General features: G+C 41.7%; 1 protein-coding gene across 5 annotated transcripts in view; it reads right to left on the bottom strand.

Moving 5' to 3' along the window:
- sulf2b (sulfatase 2b) overlaps positions 1–19,769 on the bottom strand; it is a 279,026-nt gene that overhangs the window by 77,323 nt on the left and 181,934 nt on the right. For 4 of the 5 annotated variants that reach the window (XM_017700972.2, XM_037541208.1, XM_037541210.1 and 1 more), the window contains exon 1: positions 4,229–4,405. The exons of the other annotated variant lie outside the window; for it this stretch is intronic. The gene's annotated coding sequence lies outside the window, so the exon portion shown is untranslated. Of the gene's footprint in view, positions 1–4,228; positions 4,406–19,769 lie in introns of those variants that run through there. 5 annotated transcript variants of the gene reach the window in all.

The raw sequence follows: 19,769 nt of genomic DNA, 5'->3' as shown, positions 1-19,769 counted from the left end.
GAGGAGGGGAAATTACTAAACGAAGGCACGTTCATTTATCTAAGGTTTTATTTCTTGGCGTATATTTATTTATTTATTTCTATTTATTTATTTATCGTCATTATTCTTTGCGATTCCAATTCGCATTCTGATGTACCGAGCCATTTCCGTTTTATTTACTTATTTATTTGTTAGAATTTGGGCAGATCTGGCCGTCCGTACCGAATCGCCACCTTCAGATAACAGCTCGATGATACATCAGTGCATTTTTACAGCCCCGGTCAGTTCATGAAGACTAAACGCGACAAGTTCGGACCACTTTTAGCAAAAGAAATCAATATCTCACATATTTATATGTAGGAAAAATAAAACGTTTTTTGTTGGTGGTGTTTGTTGTTGCCACCTTTAAAACGTCTATAGTGTCATACTGATGGTCACTGCTGTCCTTATGCATATGTGACAACCATATGGATCAAAAACATCACGCAAATAGATCAGAAACGCCCAAAGTGTACGTTTGTTTCTGTTAGCAGGGCGTCTCGCTCTCGTTTGTGAGGAGTGTTTGTGGGATCGGTGCGGCGGCGCAGCTGCGGTGGGTGGGGGCGCCCCACGGTGAGCGTTTGGAGACGAGATGAAGAGGAAAAGTGGCGGTAAAGCGGCAGCGTGGGGGGCGAGACAAACCGAGCCTCATGGGAAAAGCCTCAGCGCCCCTAAAACCCACAGACACTGATCCAACGCAGCCTTATAGCCACTGCCTGAATCACTGCTCACACACCACACTTCCCATCTGAGCGCAGGTCTTTGCTTGTGTCTGACGTGCCTCTGTTACTAAAACACTGAATTCCATGCAGCTGACAGCAACGGAGTACCGAGCCCAGAGAAAACATGAAGAATTCAACGTAATTACTCAGTGATTATTCAGTGTAATTGTGTGTGGGTGAATTCAATGCATTCCTCGGTTTAAAGGGAAGCAGCTGAGTTGTCGGGTCAACGGTAATGATGTTTTTCCAGTGATAACCAGTTTAATGAATAGATTCTGTTGACATGTTCCTTCAAACTGTCGTTCCGTGCACTCAAAAGCACTTCGTTTGATTATGCCTGTTCAATCAATTTGAAGGAATTTGGCTTCCGCAAAACAGTGCAGAGTGATCATGTCACTGCTGTTGGAACAAAACCTTCTATCTCTATTTTTGTCGTTTTTCAGTTTTTGAGACGATTTGAAAAGGCCTGTGGTTCTTTACACTGTGTGTAAATTTCATGAAGAATCGTCTAAAAGAAACGGCCCAAAATTACTTGGAAAGACGTCTGGTTCCATTGACTTACATTACAAGTAAAGTAGGTTTTTTCCTTCTCCTGTAAAGTGAACATTTTAGAGACACAAGGTTTTCCGACAACAGCGATATACGAACCTTGTTGCCTTATCATAACATGCAATTGCAATTAACCCCTAAAATCTCTTATTAAAAAGGCTTATTCATTTATTCAATTATTTAATTATGGGGAGGGCGCCTTCATTTACAGTGGTTTCCGGAATTACAGTATAATGCACAATTTACATCAAAACTAAAATAACAGAACATTTGCATTAAAATTAAGTATATATGTGAAACAATAAAACCATTTAAAAATGTCTGAAGTAGATAAAACATTAAATTTCAAGGCTTGTAATTCATTAATTTAACATAGACTACAATGCAAACTATGCTATTCCTCAGTTGGCCATTTAAGCGGTCAATGTCAACATATTTTCAGCTTATAAGTCAGTTTTTGGAGTGTGGCAGCTTTAAAGGACCCCTAAAAGTAGTTTTAAAGGCACATTCTGTGCACTTTCAACAGACCTGTCAGAAGTGTGATATTCCACTGGCTAGAAAAGCTGATTTGAAACCCCGTTTAAATTCATAAACAGAGCTCTATGAAAGGACAGATGGCTTCAACACCTTTTTACATGCAGTTTGAACTTGGAGACAACTGAACGGGTAGAAACGTCTTCAAGAAGCTGCTTTAAAAGATCCTTTTCATACATAAAATTGATACATATCGCTGTCCGAAGAAAACCTTATCTCCAAAAAGAAAACTTTACAGGAGAAGGAAAAAACCTACTTAACTTCTAATGTAAGTCAATGGAACCAGAATTTTTTCCAAGCCATTTTGCGTCGTTTCTTTCAGTCCATTCATATTAAAATTTACACACAGTGTAAAGAACAACCGGCATTTTCAAATTATGTTACAAACAGAAAAATGACAAAAATGAAGATACGAGATTTTCTTCAGACAACAGCGATATACAAGTCAGATTAAAGACGGCCGCATGTGACTTCCATTCCTTCAGCCATCCTTTTGTCCAGGGTCTCACTTCGAAAAACCCTAACTTGCAATGTAAGTGGCCTACAGTCTAGAACAAGGCAGAGCTGTGGTGGTAACGTGCGTCTGTGATACGAGTTTAAAAGGAGTGCAGGAGTCGAGACACATGATGGATGTAATGGGCAGCGCACGTCCACTCATCATTCCTTCAATATCAACATGTTTGGTCTCTGATTAAACAATTAGATTAGATTAGATTAGTGAGGGGAATGCTTGATGCCCTCTCACCGCCACCTGCGGAAACCGGAAAATGCTGCCTGTTGTGCTCTAGAACAGCTGTATCTCCATTTTTTGTTGATTTTTTTTTTGTGACATAATTTGAACATGCCGGTTGCTCTTTACATTGTCAGTAAATTTCATGGTGAACGGACCAAAAGAAATGGTGCAAAATGACTTGGAAAAAATTCTGGTTCCATTGACTTACATTGGAGGTAAAGTAGGTTTTTTCCTTCTCCTGTAAAGTTACCATTTTTTAGATACCAGTTGTTTTCTTCCAACCACAATGATAGGCAATCATTTCCATACACCGAATAGAAAACCTGTTGACTCAAAACACACAATAGAAATGTTTGGAACAAGCGGCAGATGCTCAAGTTAACAGGATATTCTGTTCTGCACAGGGAAATGTGTCCAGGTCACAGTCCATAGTGAAGAACCCTGTGCTACAGATGTGGCAGACAGAGATTAGGCTGAAAAATGCTGGACTATTCCATTATGTACAGTACATGAATGAATGACCGGTAATTATAATGCGTGCTATTGTTTGACAGTGTATGCCGTGTGAAAGCCTTTATTCTTACTCAGGCTGGAAAACTCCCCTTTTCTCCTGCGCATGCAGACGTGAGCATCCACACACAGCCCTTTCTCATACAGCCTCTCGCTTCCTGACCCCTCGGCTATGTTACACTCTCCACTCGAGCGGCTCTCCAAGAGATTTCACGGCAGGGCGGCTTTGGTCCACAACATAACAATTCACAACTGAGCGAGGGAGTGAGAGAGAGAGAGAGTCCACAGAGGAGTCGCCACCGCTTTACTGCGATAATACGAGGCAGGATGATAAGCACCACCCCACAGGAGCGAGATATCCAGGCTAAAACCGGGATATTAAACAGTGTTATCACTTACACACAGTCCTCGAACATCCCAAAACTCCCATCACAGGCATCTGTTGCTGTCAGAGCTTAGAAAGCCTTAACTTGGGTCACTATCACTGTCAGACTAACACCATGTGAAAGCTGCGAGTACTGAAAGGACGAACGGGCAAGTAAATCTAAAGCAGCCCTTCATCCAGTGCTTTCCATGCAGAACTAGACTGATGAATGAAAGAAGAACAAAAGAGACCAGTTATAGATGAAATTAGAACGGAAGGCAAATATTTCTAAGCAGAAGAAGTGAGAATAAACTGTGATGACATTAAAATAGCACTGAAATGCAGCTCTCTTTGTACAGGCACTAGAAAAATAACGCTGTTGTCGGACGAAAACCTCGTATCTCCACTTTTGTCGTTTTTCAGTTTTTGACATAATCTGAAAGTGCCTGTTCCTCTTTACACTGCATGTAAATTTCATGAGGAACAGTCTAAAGGAAACGGCCCAAAATGACTTGGAAAAAGGTCGGGTTCCATTGACTTCCACTAAAAGTATAGCAGGTTTTTTCCTTCTCCTGTAAAGTTACCAATTAGAGATACGAGGTTCTGATCCGATGCCAATGATAAGAATTCGGATTTAAGCACAACTTCACAACTGTATTCCTCTCCGAGCCCCCTTCCTTTCTCTCCATCCGAGCGAGGCATCGCCTTCACCTCTCGCTTTCTTCCTCTCCAGCTCCCTACTCTTCTCTCTGCTTCACTCTGTCTCGCTCTCTTTCTCTCTCTCTAGGCTGTAAGTACCTCATGCTATTGATGTGCAGGTTGGGCTCAGCGCTGCTTGTCGTCCTGTAGAAGACGGACATATCCAGATCCAGCGTGTGCGCGCGGATGTTACGGCTGCATCCCCGTCTAATCCCTGATAACACGATACCGCAGCTGTGCCTCGCTCTCTCGCTCGCTCCGTCTGTCTCTGCAGGTCGCTGTGCTCTCACTATATCCCTCCCTCTCACCCTCCCTCTCTCTCTTTCTCTCTCTCTCTCTGCAAAGTCCTGCTCTCTCTCTCCTGTGGGTTCGCTCGCTTCTCCCTCCTCTTTTCAGACCCATCCTTTTCCTCTTTCCCACAGCTGCTCTCTCTCTCTCTCGCTCTTCCTGCGCTTTATAATTCCCTCTCTTCTCTTCCCAGCCATCCAATCTCACCAAACTGATGTGCTGTAACCTTGAGGTCCGCTGTTTTCAATTTGTCTCCCCCACCTCCACCCCTTCACCCACAGATGTGTCCATCACCCGTAACGGGACGGGGCGTGGGGGAGGTATAACACCGTCCCATTTGCATCGCCCTTCCATTTATAGTTTTTTTTTTTTCTAAATCAGTTCTTTTTAAACAAAGACAATAAAAATGGGCTGGAGTGAATAATTATACACCACGCAGAACTTTTCCAATTTGGAAAAGGACCAGAAACATACTGTAAGACATTATGTGGCATATAAATAGGGGACCACAAGGCGGTTTCTGACTGTAAGACACATTGCTAGAATATAAAATCCGCATTATAATCATGCAAACTGGAAGTAATCTTCGCCACGGAAAAATTCGGTTGCATTTTTCCAAAAGTAATCGAGTTTAAGTGAGTGGACATGTGACAGCCTTACTCCTTAGATTCGCATATTCATTTCCATTTACGTGAATTAAAGCCCCAACCAGCTCCCAGTACAAGAGCCCCCTCTCCATTCACATTCGCATGAATTACTGCAACAAAACAACGCTGGTTAGCACGTTTACATGAATTACGTCTCCACGAATGAGCCGTGTTTCATCCGAGCTGAAGCCCGACTCATATTTGCCTGAATTACAACCTGCACTGTGCGTTCGGATTCAAGGCTGTGGATTTGATGTGTGTTTGGTCGAGCTCATGCTGGCACAATTTGTCTCTCGTCTCTCCAAAATAAAAAGAGAGGGAGAGAGAGAGAGAGAGAGAGAGAGAGAGAGAGAGACAGAGAGAGAGACAGAGAGAGACAGAGAGAGACAGAGAGAGAGACAGAGAGAGAGAGAGAGAGAGAGAGAGAGAGAGAGAGAGAAAGAGAGAAAGAGAGACAGAGAAAGAGAGAAAGAGAGAGAGAGAGAGAGGGAGAGAGAGAGACAAATAGAGAGAGAGAGAGACAGAGAGAGACAGAGAGAGACAGAGAGAGAGAAAGGTAGAGAGAGACAGACAGAGAGAGAGAGAGAGACAGACAGACAGAGAGAGAGAGACAGAGAGAGAGAAAGGTAGAGAGAGACAGACAGAGAGAGAGAGAGAGACAGACAGACAGAGAGAGAGAGACAGAGAGAGGGAGAGAGAGAGAGAGAGAGAGAGGGAGAGAGAGAGAGACAAATAGAGAGAGAGAGAGAGACAGAGAGAGAGAGAAAGGTAGAGAGAGACAGACAGAGAGAGAGAGAGACAGACAGACAGAGAGAGAGAGAAAGGTAGAGAGAGACAGACAGAGAGAGAGAGAGAGAGACAGACAGAGAGAGAGAGAGAGAGACAGACAGACAGAGAGAGAGAGACAGAGAGAGAGAAAGGTAGAGAGAGACAGACAGAGAGAGAGAGAGAGACAGACAGACAGAGAGAGAGCGTAATGAATGGGTTCCCATCCAGAGCTGCAGCAAATGAAACCCCCCCCCCTGCTTTATTTTGCATAATACTGAAAAATGAACGTGTCTTTCGAGACAAAATGAGGCGATCTCTCTTAAGAGATGCAGTTTGGGTTGTTTAGCCGGAGGAAGTTGGCAAATAGAGTGCTGGGAAACAAAAGAAGCAATGAAGCTGTATGTCTGGTACATTTCGAATATGATTAAAGAGGAACGGTCCTGTCGCTGGTTGGACACGTCTAGGTTCTTTCACAGTAACAGTGGCTGGACAAGCTTTACAGACCACTGTCCAAAACGTAGCACACAACCCTGTTAAGACGCCTGCATTCGGAGTCATTCACCTCAAATGATGTTCATTTTACAGGCATGTGAAAAGTCACACTGGACAGATCGGCGGAGGAGGTTCAGACTGAGACCTTGTAGAACTACATAATAAACTTTATGCTCATTTAAACCGTTTACAGCTCACTGCACTGATCTGGAATGACTTACAGCTGAAATAAATCAGTTTGAAATCGGATGAATCTTTTTGAATCACCCTGTATAACAACAAAAACAGCGTAATTTCACATTAGGTTAAAGGGGAGCTCTGTAACGCTTGTCTAACCTTGATAGAACACAAATGTGGGCTTTTGTTCAAAGCTTGAACAGATCAATTACACTGCAGTCCAAAGAGAAATAACGGTGAAGAGAAATAATGTAGAATGTGTTAATTAAATAAGGACATATAAATACATATCTAAGGAAAGCATGTATTAGTAAATGTATTAAGTATATTTAGTAGCAGGGATGCACCTATTATGGCTCATTCCAACTTCTTTATAGAAAAAGAAATTGGTCAGTGCTGAATGTTTTGGTCAGCAAGCCATTCTTTAACCCGCGTGGGCTAAATGAACACATTTCCAACAGTTTCTCTATTAGCCAAGGTGATATATATTATATGTTACCTTGGCAAATATTGGCTAATATACATTTATCATTTTTGAGTTTTTGAGATAATTTGAAAATGCCCATTGCCCTTTACATTGTGGGTAAATTTTATAATATACATGAACCAAAAGAAACGGCCCAAAATGACTAGGAAAAAAATCTCTGGATCCATTGACTTACATTAAAAGTAAAGTATGTTTTTTCCTTCTCCTGTAAAGTCACCATTCTGGAGATACGAGGTTTGTATCTTGTATGTGGTTTGTTTTATATATTATATATATATAGAGAGAGAGAGAGAGAGAGAGAGAGAGAAGCGGCTTAGAAAATGTGTGTGTGTGTGTGTGTTACATTGGATTCCATACATTCAGATACATGAACAATAAATTGCAACACAGATCAGCAACAATAAAAATAAAAAGTACTGAATAAATAGGGGTGCCAAACGGAATTGGCCAAGATCAGAATGAACTGATATGCTGAAATTTTCAATTGTGCATCTTAACTAATATTAGCATAAGCATTTAAGCAATCGGAATTCAGTAAGTACTTTTATTGTGATTAAAAAAAAATCAAAACAACTCAACACCCATGTCTCTCTCTCTCTCTCCCATTCTCTCTCTTTCTCTCTCTCCCTCTCTCTCTCTCCCTGTCTCTCTCTCTCTCTCTCTCTCTCTCTCTCTCTCTCTCTCCCTCCCTCTCCCTCTCTCTCTGAGTTATAGCTCTATGCATGGGGAGACATTTGTCTGAAAAATAAACTGTCTCAACAGGATCCAGATGTAAAGGAACAATAGTAGTCTTATGTGTGGACAGCAGACTTATAGCTGTTGTCTGGACAGAAGAATTGCAATAAACACTGATCAAACAGATGAGGAAAGACAGACAAAACAACTCACTTCCTCAACACACACAAACACGACGAGGAAAAAAGCCCAGACAGACACATAATGGCTGTATGAGTCGGCTGCCCAAACCCAGAGTTCTGCACTCATCCCACAAAATATTACGACTGCCCTGCAAATTCCCCACAGGGGATTACAAGAGAAAGTCCCTCTTGAAACAATTAGTGCCACAGAAAGCTGAAAGGGCCATGTCTTTGTTAGCGCGGCGCACGCGGCGGAAGAGAAAAGAAAAGGGGGAGGAAAAGAGGAGGAAAGGAACTCGGTCAAATTGAGCGGCCTATCTTTTTAATTAACTCTGTCCATTTGCTCTCCTTATCGCACTACATTAGGAACTGCCACCCAGACGGTTACAAACCGCACGAGTGAGTGAGAGAGTGAGTGAGTGAGTGAGAGAGTGAGAGAGTGAGAGAGTGAATGAGCGAGCAGAGCTCATGTGGTGCAGATAAGCCGATAAGACCAGTAAGTGAGGGTGGACAGGGCGAGAGAGACTGTGAGAGAGTGGGGGGGGGAGAGAGAGAGATAGAGAGAGAGAAAGGAGAGAGAGAGAGAGAGAGAGAGATAGAATTGATAAAGAGAGAGAGAGATAAAGGAGATACAGAGAGAGAGAGAGATAGAGGAGAGAGAGAGAGAGAGAGAGAGAGAGAGAGAGAAAGGAGAGAGAGAGAGAAAGGAGAGAGAGAGAGAGAGAGAGAGAGAAAGGAGAGAGAGAGAGAGAGAGAGAGAGAGAGAGAGAGAGAAAGGAGAGAGAGAGACAGAGAGAGAGAGAGAAAGGAGAGAGAGAGAGAAATGAGAGAGAGAGAGAGAGAGAGAGAGAGAGAAAGGAGAGAGAGAGAGAGAGAGAGAGAGAGAGAAAGGAGAGAGAGACAGAGAGAGAGAGAGAGAGAGAAAGGAGAGAGAGAGAGAGAGAGAGAGAGAGAGAGAGAAAGGAGAGAGAGAGAGAGAGAGAGAGAGAAAGGAGAGAGAGAGAGAGAGAGAGAGAGAGAGAAAGGAGAGAGAGACAGAGAGAGAGAGGGAGAGAGAGAGAGAGAGAGAGAGAGAGAGAGAAAGGAGAGAGAGAGAGAGAGAGAGAGAGAGAGAGAGAGAGAGAGAGAAAGGTTTTCAGGTCATACAGAAAATGTAAAGCATATATATCATCAGTGCTGGCGCAAATATTAATTTGCTCAATACAAATATATTTTTTCACAGCTAATCTTTAAGTTTCAGGTGAAATATTTTATAACTGAAGGAACCAATACCAATTCTCCAAATGGGATGAGAAGAAAAGAGACCTAAAGGAAAAGAGCTGTGTTCGACATGCGAGACTTTCTCGTTTGGGTAGTCAAGCGTTTAACCCGCTTTATATTCATTTACATTAAGTTATCATTTGGCCTACATGTGAAACATGCTCTGTTATTGTAAACCAGCACATAATTACTGCATTTTTCTATAAGCTCAGTTGACTTTCACAGATCTACAGCTCTGTTATCACCTAATTCCATTAAAGAATAGCCCAGAATCTTTCAACCTAATATCTATCTGCAGCATCTGTAGCACATCAGCCAGGGGTCCGGAGCCACATGCGGCTCTTTTACTGTCCTGTTGTGGCTCCACGGCAGAATCAGGTTTGGAGGTAGTAATAAAATAATCCTCCTTTACAGTAAAATAAAGCTCTGCTGATCGTTCAACACAGTTTAACAGTAAATGGTCTTAAACGCTGGAGTTAATGTAGAACTGCTGATTCAGCTTCCTACCCTGAAGATCAGCACAGACCGCTGGTCACCATAGCAATGCAGACAACAATCTGGCCTAGCCAGCAGCAAGCAAAAAGGCAAAGAGAGAGATTTAAGACGCACATCGATAATTTGGAGACGAATTGACTTATTTGTGTTTGTACATTTACATTTACGGCATTTGGCAGACACTCTTATCCAGAGCGACTTATAATTTGATCAATTTACACAGGTAGGCAAAGGTAGTGTTAGGGGTCTTGCCCAGGGACACTAAACACTAAAAAGTTGTGAAGCTTCTTGTTCAAATTTTCCCGTTCCACCTTAAATGGTTCAACAGTTAGCTACATAGTTAGTTACATTCTGGCACACTCATGCCCCATTTAAGGTGGAATGAGAAAATTCAAACAAGAATCGCAAAACGTCAAACATTAAGAGACATTTTACAAGAAACTGTTCTACTTTTGCAGAGAAGTTTCCTGCCGGAGATGTGAGAAAAGCAGCTATAGCTGAACTTAAAGCTTAAAGTCTGCATTTTCTTTTATATTTTTTAGCCTGTACTAGTACATCAGCACATACCGAGACATATTTACAGCCAAGAGGGTGAAACGTTACTTCATTGGACATTAAATATTGTGGCTCCTAAGGTGATTAGATTTTTGTTGAAACTTGACAAAACGGCTCGTCTTACCATTTGGGTTGCCGACCCCTGACATAGTCCATTACCATGGACAATGATTTTGAGGCCTTCCTTTGTACTAAAGGAAGGCAGTGGACAGATGCTGAAGCTTCTATCGTAAAGGAGGTTTATAACAGGTTTTCTGTTCTTTTCTAAGTATAGACACATGATTATCAGTGGAAACTGGCAGCACGCTGCAGAAGCAGCAGGGAGAGGTAACGTTTCTCGCAGTAAAGGTACTATAAATTACTGTAAAGCACATCAAAGTCCAGAGCTGTTTTTATTAGAATGCTGTCAGTGGGCTTGTGTTCATTGATGGGATCATGAACTCAGACGCGTACAAAGGCATTCTGTGCAAATGTGGAGAAGCCTGCAAAGAAACTGCTCAAACAATAATGATCTGAAAAGCATCAGTCGGGTTCTGAAAGAATACTGTGCCAATTAAAAAATGACTGTCTTGGATTTTAACTGACTTGGTTTAACACAGTGAACTTAATTCATTTTAAAGTATTTCACATATGTCCAAATACTTTTAGGGGCCACTGTATGTGGGGAAAAAAGGGGCTTGGTAAAATATGACTCAGCTCTGGAGATCCACCAGAGCTTTCAGGAGGAGTTGCACTGCTTTAGTTCCTGGATTCTTTTTAACACAATTGCCCAGTTATTATAGCATCAGTCACTGAGCCATAATTGACAAACAGCGTTTGGCATTAAGTGGTTCTAGTTGGTACTGTGTTCTAGGAATTGACGTGTTCCATAAACTCAACTGTGTGGATTTGAGTCATATGACATGGACTCGAGTCCAACTCAAGTCACGAATTTGATGACTTTTGACTCGACTCGAGAAAACCTAAGAAGACTTGGAACTTGACTTTGACTTCAACACCAGTGACTCAGACTCTGACTTTGAACTGTTCAGGTTGGTCGTTTTGGTTTGTGTTGTCGTCTAAATTCAATTCAAACTAGCGGTTGTTTTTAGTTGCCTGACCTGAGATTTACTTGTTACTTGCAACTTAGTGACTTGAGTGTAAAGACCTGAGACTTGTTACTTGCAACATACTGACTTGAGTGTGAAGACCTGAGACTTACTTTCAAATTGCAACCTAGAGACTTGTATTTGAAGACCTGAGACTTGTTACTTGCAACTTAGGTACTTGAGTGTGAATACTTGAGACTTGTTACTTGCAACTTAGGTACTCGAGTGTGAAGACTTGAGACTTGTTACTTGCAACTTAGGTACTCGAGTGTGAAGACTTGAGACTTGTTACTTGCAACTTAGGTACTCGAGTGTGAAGACTTGAGACTTGTTACTTGCAACTTAGGTACTCGAGTGTGAAGACTTGAGACTTGTTACTTGCAACTTAGGTACTCGAGTGTGAATACTTGAGACTTCTTACTTGCAACTTAGAAGCTTGTTCCCACCTCTGCGCAAATGTTCAGTAAGCAAACTTTGATGGATACAGTATTTCTGCATCCTCTGCAGTTCAACCCATCACGGTTCACCGTTTATCAGTTCTTTCCCCTTTTTATCCTTTGGTGAACAGCAATGATGCTGGTTTACTTGAACTCTAAAGGATCTTTGCACTAACTTTGAGCCAGCCATTCTGAGAACTGGCTGCACGGCCAGGGAGGCAGATAAGCTCAAAACAAGCAGCCAGAAGACAGAGTACAGCAGCACCAGAAGAGCCGGAACACAGTGTGATCAAACTTCAGATAAGAAGACAGTATTAAGCCGACTCCAGGTATGAGCACTGAGAGAGGAAGTGCTGATTCATTTCGTCTGATGGAGAGAGGTCAGAGGGGGCTGGAGTCCGGCCTTAGGCACTGACAAACATGTGGAGAGAACCAGAGAGAGAGAAAGAGAGTGGCAATCCGTAACAAATCTTTCTGCATCTCTCCGTCGTATGGGTCAATAACGAGAGATGGATAACTGGGGAAGCTGCAGCTGGCAGAGAGCATACATCAGAATGTAAAAGAGAGAGCGAGAGAGAGAGGTAGAGGGAGAGAGAGAGATTAAGATAAGTGTAATTGAGTGGAGAAGTGATGAATGGGTCCTGGGGTCAAGAACTGGGTCCTGGAACACCCGAACTGAGCAGCAGGAACATAATGAAACCACTGACCACTCCCTCTCCACACCCATCACCACCCCCCACCCCCAACACACATGATTGATAAAGCAAAGGATATGATTTCCACAAAGAATGAATACTTAAAAATCAATTCTACCCATCTTTTATTGCTTAACTCAGTCGTGGAGATGTAAACAAAGTCACTCAGACTGCTTTATTGTGAACTGGCCAATAAATTGGTCAATAAATAAAAATAACTAAATCAAATATATATATATATATATATATATATATATATATATATATATATATACACACATTTCCTTTTCCTGTAGTTATTTCTTAATCTATTTCCATATTGTTTATTTTTTATTAATGCCTATATTCATTTTTAGAATTTTTTTCTGTATCTTAATTTTTAACAACTGTTCACTTTATTTCTTGATTCATTAGTTCATTTATTTATTTCTGTATTTCTTTGTTCATATGCTAATGAGGGGGCGTGAGCCATCGCCTGCTAAGCTCTGAACACTACGAGGTCGACCGCTGTATCAGCAGAGGCAGCAAAATGGAACAGACTGTCCACCACAGCCTCCAACGGAAGAGTAAATAATTTGTATAATATGATAAATAATAAATAGTGCATATTCAGCCAGATCAGCTGAGAGTCTCAGATCTCTGGTTGTCTGGTGCCTGTAAGCAGCGAGTATTGTACTGTCTTGTCTTTAGTTACCACTGATAGAGCAAGATATACAGTCGATCTACAAAATCGGATATCGATCAACCAATCGGAATATTAAGGTACCATGACATCATTGATTGACAGCCCCTTTATTATTGTAAGGACGAGGAAATGCATAATATAGACATGAATAGTTATTAAATGAATAAATAAGAAAACACTGTGAATCAAGAAACATAAATGACAAGTATAAATAAAAATACAATGAAATAATAAAATAAATATTTTACTATATATATATATATATATATAGAAAATACAAAATTAGCAAGGAAGGAAAATTACTAAACAGACAAAATTTAGACATTAATTTATGTCAGGTTTTATTTGTTAATATATTCATTTCTATGTATATTGTTTTATTTTTAGAGTTATTGTCATTCTTTGCCATTATTATTCAGATATTAATTTACTGAGTCATTTATTTTTAATTAGATATATTTCATGTTTTGGCAGATCTGGTCTTTCACTGTAAAACAGTGTAAAAGGGTGCTATGTTGTTGTTAATTGTATTATTATTATTAACACATTGTTTTTGACAGCCCTAATGTAGATATGTATGAGATGAGGCACGTCAAACTGGGGCCTGTCCAGGCCTGTGAAGGCCTTACTAATTAGCTGATGGGCTGAATCAGGCGTGTGCCGAAGTCTGCAGTGTGTTGACCCGCGAGGACTGGAGCCTGACACGTGTATTAGATGACATATTTATTGTATTTCATATATATGAAGCAAACAGTCCTGTGAAAGCTTTCTGTCTGTTTTAACACCCAAACGTGTGATATGATTACCACACACTGTACAGGCATAACATTATGAGCACCTCCTTTTTATCAGCTCCACTGACTGTATAGCTGGTCTTTGTAGTTCTACAGTTACAGACTGTAGTCCATCTGCTTCTCTGATACTCTGTTACCCTGTTCTTCAGTGGTCAGGACCCCCCTGGACCCTCACAGAGCAGGTACTGTTTGGGTGGTGGGTCATTCTCAGCACTGCAGTAACACTGACCTGGTGGTGGTGTGTTAATGTGTGTTGCGCTGATATGAGTGGATCAGACGCAGCAGTGGTGCTGGAGTTTTTAAACACTGTGTCCACTCACTGTCCACTCTACCTTGTCAGTCAACCCTGTAGATTAAAAGTCAGAGACGACAGCTCATCTGCTGCTGCTCAGTTTGTGTTGGTCATCCTCTAGTCCTTCATCAGTGATCACAGGACACTGTTGGCTGGATATTTTGATTGGTGGACTATTCTCAGTCCAGCAGCACTGCTGTGTCTGATCCACTCAGACCAGCGCAACACACACTAACACACCACCACCACGTCAGTGTTACTGCAGTGCTGAGAATGACCCACCACCCAAACAGTACCTGCTCTGTGAGGGTCCATGGGGGTCCTGACCACTGAAGAACAGGGTAACAGAGTATCAGAGAAACAGATGGACTACAGTCTGTAACTGTAGAACTACAGAGTGCAGCTATACAGTCAGTGGAGCTGATAAAGTGGACGAAACGAGGAGGTGGTCATAAAGTTATGCCTGACCGGTGTGTATATCCTAGTTATGGTAAATGAAGAGTACTTGAATGTAAGTGGTACTAACTGCTTTTGAAAGTAGCGCATCAGAGCCCACAAAGCTGTTGCCTTGAGCCCCTACGAGCGAGAAAATTCAGTAGCTGTCAAAACAGAGCTGAAACATTTTTCAGTACCACTTTTCATTTCATAAAAAAGTCATGTTTAAAATGACTCCACGGAATGACAGCTACACGTAACGGTGCGGGGCTCGGAGGCCTCCTCTATTTTGTTCTGTAAATGAGCTCTAGCTGGTTGACAGAGAGAACGGGGAACAAGAGAGAGAGACTGAGGGAACACAGCAGGGGCTCTGACAGCACGGGCATGTCAATGGTGTGTATTAAACACAGGCATTAATAGAAAGTCCTTGATGATACCAGCGATTAATCCTACTTCATTAGTGCCGGAGTCCTCTATCCTCTAATTACGCATGCTAATTATAAACCTCTCGCTCTCTTTCACATGCAGACGCACGAATAGTGCAGTCTAAATATCTTACATCTCCCGTCAATCCAACCACTGATTGCTCTGCGCTGGAGCACCCTAAGACGAGATTTCAATACAATAGCGCCGATTTCAGCAGGCATGGCTATTACTACAGCATTAAGATTGGCTTTGCTGCTAAAAATGAATTGATGTCTAATTAATAGATGCCGACTTGAAATCACAACGTCTGGTTCGGACTGAAACTCTGATTAAAATGCCCGCTTCTCGGTTTCATCAGTCAGATGACGGCAAACGCTTCAACCATTGTTTTTAAGGGTGTTTTTGTTCACATCAAGTAATATCGACCAGCATTCAACACCTGTAAAGCGCTGTTGAGGATTCTCATAAATCAAGAGCGAATGCAGGTTCCTGCTTTCATCACTGGCGTCCAGTGAGAGCAACCAATAAGTGTATATATCATATATATCATATATCACATGTACAGTTAATGGTTCCAGGTCCTCTGTGGTTGTAGCCCTTCTCGCTCTTGAGAAGGGGGAACTGCCCAGCTGCTGGAGGAACGTGCTGAAGGCGTGGCACTGAATTTTAATATTTGGTATTTAGTATTTATAGAGTATTTGGGCACTTGTTTGGTAATCGAATCAAGCATCAATCAAAGCCTGTGAAATGCTGTTCAGAACATGCCGGGCAATATAGAGCAAACAATGTAAAGACGTAGAGGGGCATATTTGCCATGGGGCAATGGTGGGCTCAGATCATCCTGTGGGCTTCATGGTCGCAGTCCCAGGGGTTTTTTGGGGGGTTTTAAGTTTAATGCTTTTGTTCCTGCACATTTCAGCTGCCCAACGTTAATTTGTTGTGTTCTTTAAGGCAACTGTGCTTTTCAAGAGTGGTGCTTTATAGGGAAAAGTTGCATTGGTTGTTTGGTGGATATTAACCTGTGCTCTCCGTAATGTGCGCGTAATCTTGTTATTGTTTTGTTTCAACTGAAAAAAAGAAAAAGAAATGCACTTCTAGAGGTGAGGAGCCCAACATCACAGTTACCGTGCTGCACTCATGGAGCTGCATAGCCCTCATGTAACCTGCTGTGGTATCATAAGTTCACTGATCACCCTAAAAAGGTAGCCCGCCAAACATTTGTGCCCAAGGGCCGATAACGTGATGATACCCAAGGCCCGGAGAAAACTGCCTGTAATGAGATGAAAGGGGCAGTCGCCGCTATTTTGTGCTTGGGCTCACTGCAAAATACTGGAAGGAGAAGATTATAATGAAGCACTTATTCAGATTTTCTACTGGCTGTGTTTCTAATGCCTGTAGAACACTTGCGTATTTTTGGGGCTAAAACAGCGGCCACTGTTGTTGCTGAGAAACCGAGGCAGAAAGTTTATTATATACATTTATATATTTCAACTTTTGAAACTTATGAAAGTATCTTCAGAGCAGATTTGGTCTAAATAATGATTTGACAGTTTTGTATTCTGAACTACTGTTAAACTGTTTTGGCTCTGCTATCACTGCATCACTCCACTCATTATTTGTTAGCACTGTGGCTTCTGTTACAGAAACATCAGAAACTGATTGATGCTCTGAGTTAAAAGGACACACTCACAGTTTTGGTGTATCTGTACTGAAGTTTCTCCAGTCTGGGCGACTTTTTCCTTTCACTCCACTACATTTCAGAGTCTAATATCCGACTTTTTCCTCCTACGTTTTGAGAAATCTGTCGTTCCTTTTGGTTTCTGTGTGTATAAAAACGTAACATGTCAAAACGAAAGAAACGAAAGTAAAGTTACCATTTTTGGAGATACCAGATTTTGGTTCAACAGCAGCGACATGTTAATTATGCAGCTGCACCCGAGTTCATTTGAAAGGAAAGTTCTTAGAAGATAAGCCACTAAAACAGTCACCCACTCCATCTCAATGTGTCTGTATACCGTTAGTAATTAGCACCTGTCTTAGTAAATCTGTCCCATAGTGTGGTTAGCAGAGCTCTGGATCTCCATAAGTAGTACATGACAAAGAGTTTAAAATGTTAAAATTTCAAACGATGTATTAATTGTATCTATGCCCTCTGCCCCATCTACTGGATTAAGCGCACAAAGGAAATAAATAAATAAATAAATAAATAAATAAATAAATAAATCTGTTACATTAAAAAGAACTGACCCAACAAAATAGATCATTTTGGAATAATGTTCCAAAGTATTGTAATCCTCATGTACAAAATACAGACAAAACTTTTAATTTAATTATGATTTCACGTATGTGTGTGTGTGTGTGTGTGTGTGTGTGTGTGTCAGCTGCATGATTGACAGCTCTAATGATTGCGCACATAGAGACTAATTAATTTTGCATCATGCAGGTCTTAGTAGGATTAAGTTTATCATGAGCTGCCAAGGAAGATAATCAGGGGTGCTGAGCAACCAGCAGAAACACACACACACACACACACACACACACACACACACACACACATGCACGCAAATGTACACAACATGCATCAACAAGATCTCGGGAAAATGAGTGTCTATGAGGCGTGTATGAGTGGTTATAAGTGAGCTCGACAAAGCTTTAAAGCTTGATTGTTGTTGAATGTCCTTGTACTTTCAATCACGCCACCCTGCTTATCCAGATACATATGTGCACACAGACAAATATACAAGCTCTCTAGTTTACAAGCAGCTCACTGGGACTGTATCTGCTTCTCCGAGTGATGCAGAAAGTGCTGGGAGCTTCTTCTAATCTCTTAATGCAGAGATAAACACACTTCCTCAGAGAAAAGGGACAGACCTTTAAGAAGTGGCTGGGAATGCCAGTTACTGCTGCCAACATCTCTTATCTTTACCTCCAATCCTTTACCCACACTCCTCCACGTGTCTGTGTATTATTCCTGATAAAATTCAATATCACACACACACACACACACACACACACACACACACACACACACACACACACACACACACACACACACACACACACCTTCTAAGCCACTTCTATTTCTGGGTCACTGGAACCTACCCCAGCGGTCATCAAGTCCAATTGTCCTGACTGCATGTCTTTGGGAACCTGAAGGAAGAGAACCTGGAGGAAACCCACGCAGACACGGGGAGAACATGCAAACTCAACACAGAAAGGACCCTGGTTGCCCGGCCGGGGAATCGAACCCAGGCCCTACTTGCTGTGAGGTGACCACACTACCCACCACGCCACCGTGCTGCCTGTCAATATGACAATTTTCCAATTATATTAATATAAAGATACTTACAGTGGGTTGCAAAAGTATTCAGCCCCCTTGAACTTTTCAACCTTTTGCCACATTTCAGGCTTCAAACATAAAGATATGAAATTGTAATTTTTTGTGAAGAATCAACAACAAGTGGGACACAATTGTGAAGTGGAACGAAATTTATTGGATATTTTAAACTTTTTTTAGAAATAAAAAACTGAAAAGTGGGGCGTGCAATATTATTCGGCCCCTTTACTTTCAGTGCAGCAAACTCACTCCAGAAGTTCAGTGAGGATCTCTGAATGATCCAATGTTGACCTAAATGACTGATGATGATAAATAGAATCCACCTGTGTGTAATCAAGTCTCCGTATAAATGCACCTGCTCTGTGATAGTCTCAGAGTTCTGTTTAAAGCGCAGAGAGCATCATGAAGACCAAGGAACACACCAGGCAGGTCCGAGATACTGTTGTGGAGAGGTTTAAAGCCGGATTTGGATAGAAAAAGATTTCCCAAGCTTTAAACATCTCAAGGAGCACTGTGCAAGCGATCATATTGAAATGGAAGGAGCATCAGACCACTGCAAATCTACCAAGACCCGGCCGTCCCTCTAAACTTTCAGCTCAAACAAACTGGAAAAAGGTGCTCTGGTCAGATGAAACCAAAATCGAACTTATGTTTGGCGTAAAAGCAATACAGCTCATCACCCTGAACACACCATCCCCACTGTCAAACATGGTGGTGGCAGCATCATGGTTTGGGCCTGCTTTTCTTCAGCAGGGACAGGGAAGATGGTTAATATTGATGGGAAGATGGATGGAGCCAAATACAGGACCATTCTGGAAGAAAACCTGTTGGAGTCTGCAAAAGACCTGAGACTGGGACGGAGATTTATCTTCCAACAAGACAATGATCCAAAACATAAAGCAACATATACAATGGAATGGTTCACAAATAAACGTATCCAGGTGTTAGAATGGCCAAGTCAAAGTCCAGACCTGAATCCAATCGAGAATCTGTGGAAAGAGCTGAAAACTGCTGTTCACAAACGCTCTCCATCCAACTTCACTGAGCTCGAGCTGTTTTGCAAGGAAGAATGGGCAAAAATTTCAGTCTCTCGATGTGCAAGACTGACAGAGACGTACCCCAAGCCACTTGCAGCTGTAATCACAGCAAAAGGTGGCGCTACAAAGTATTAAAGCAAGGGGGCTGAATAATATTGCACGCCCCACTTTTCAGTTTTTTATTTCTAAAAAAAGTTTAAAATATCCAACAAATTTCGTTCCACTTCACGATTGTGTCCCACTTGTTGTTGACTCTTCACAAAAAATGTCAATTTCATATCTTTATGTTTGAAGCCTGAAATGTGGCAAAAGGTTGAAAAGTTCAAGGGGGCTGAATACTTTTGCAACCCACTGTAAGTTAGCATTTTTTGATTCCATGGTTTCCACT

The sequence above is a fragment of the Pygocentrus nattereri genome, chromosome 9, assembly GCF_015220715.1.
Source record: "Pygocentrus nattereri isolate fPygNat1 chromosome 9, fPygNat1.pri, whole genome shotgun sequence".
NCBI classification, from domain to species: domain Eukaryota; kingdom Metazoa; phylum Chordata; class Actinopteri; order Characiformes; family Serrasalmidae; genus Pygocentrus; species Pygocentrus nattereri.
The sequence above is the reverse complement of the archived record's forward strand: the minus strand, read 5'-3'. Positions and strand labels throughout refer to the sequence as shown.